This window comes from Otolemur garnettii, unplaced genomic scaffold (assembly GCF_000181295.1).
Source record: "Otolemur garnettii isolate 467f Iridium unplaced genomic scaffold, OtoGar3 scaffold00127, whole genome shotgun sequence".
NCBI classification, from domain to species: domain Eukaryota; kingdom Metazoa; phylum Chordata; class Mammalia; order Primates; family Galagidae; genus Otolemur; species Otolemur garnettii.
This window is the reverse complement of record NW_003852522.1, coordinates 3,545,908-3,547,549: the sequence shown is the minus strand read 5'-3', so window position 1 is coordinate 3,547,549 and position 1,642 is coordinate 3,545,908.

Here is a 1,642-nt window from a genome sequence, read left to right as displayed (position 1 = left end):
TTTTTTGTTATAGCTTTCATATAAAAAGGTTTAAATTAGTTTCATAATAGGGGTGTGTACATTGGATACTTTTTCCTCCATTCTTGTGATACTTGAGACCCAGTCTTTAAATACACACATACATACATACATATATACATACATACCTGAAGGAGGTAAAGGGAGCCATGCAGAGGAGAAGAGCCGTCCAGGCATTGAAAACAGCAAGCGCAAATGACCTGAGGTAGGAATATAGGTATTGAGTTTAAGAAAGGAGGCAATATAAGTGAAGGGGATAGGAAGAAGGGAGGAAGGAAAGTTAGGGAGGTGACTGTCATTTGTGTTTTCTCCTTCTTGGACCATATCCTTACCCAAATCATCTGACTTCCCTCAAAGGCCTGAAGACAGAGAGCCCTTGGGCTGGCCGCTAGAGGCCACCCTCCCAATGGCTCACAGGGTTACTGCATTATCTCATAGTTGGCTCTAGGTAAACCCTGTCAGGGATGTCCAACCTGGGTCCTCTGAGGCCACATGCTGATTTTGTCAGGACTTTTTTTGCTGATCTATGGTGTCAAGATATCATGAAAAGTGGCTTGACACCTGTAGATCAGCGGCTAGGGCGCCAGACACATATACCTAGGGCTGGAAGTTTCAAACCAGGCCCCATCCTACCAAATAACAATAACAACAACAACAAAATAGCCGGGCGTTGTGGTGGGGCACCCTGTAGTCTCAGCTAATTGGGAGGCTGAGGCAAGAGAATCACTTAAGCCCAAGAGTTTGAAGTTGCTGTGAGCTGTGACTCCACAGCACTCTACCAAGGGTGACATACTGAGACTATGTCTCAAAAAAAAAGATTTCATGAAAAGTATGCACAGACGTTTCTTTTCCAATCTGCTTTTGTTAGTGCTTGTGTATGTAGCCCAAGACAACTCATATTCTTCCAGTGAGCGACAAGGAAAAGGAAGGTTGGACAGCCCGGACCAAACTGTTCTTCAAATGCCATTCTAAGGACTTTATATAGAAGAAGTCAGCTCATCCTCCTACATCTTTATGAGTTAGACACATTAATTTTTTTCTTTTTTTTTAGACAGAATCTCACTTTGTCACCCCGGAGAGCCATGGCATCACAGCTGATAACAACCTCAAACTCTTGGGCTTAAGCGATTCTCTTGCCTCAGCTTCCTAAGTAGCTGGGACTACAAGCACCCGCCACAACACCCGGTTGTTTTTTGGTTGTAGTTGTCATTGTTGTTTTGGCAGGCCCGGACTGGTTGAACTCGCCATCTCTGGTGTATGTGGCTGGCGCCTTAGCCGCTTGAGCTACAGGTGCCGAGCCAATGCCCAGTTATTTTTAAGAGTAGAGGTGTAGCTGCTCTGGCTCAGGCTGGTCTCCAACTTGCGAGCTCAGGCAATCCACCCTCCTCAGCCTCCAAGAGTGCCAGGATTACTGCCCTGAGCCACTGCGTCCAGCCACTAATTATTTTTCTGTACTCCCAGCTACTCAAGGGTCTGAGGCAGGTGAACTGCTTTAGCCCTGGAATTTCAGGCTGCAGTAAACTATGATGACCTTGCTGCACTTCGGCCTGAGCAACAAAGCGAAACTTTATTTCTGGTTTTTTGTTTTTTGGGGTTTTCTTTACAGTTTTTTTTTTTTTTTTTT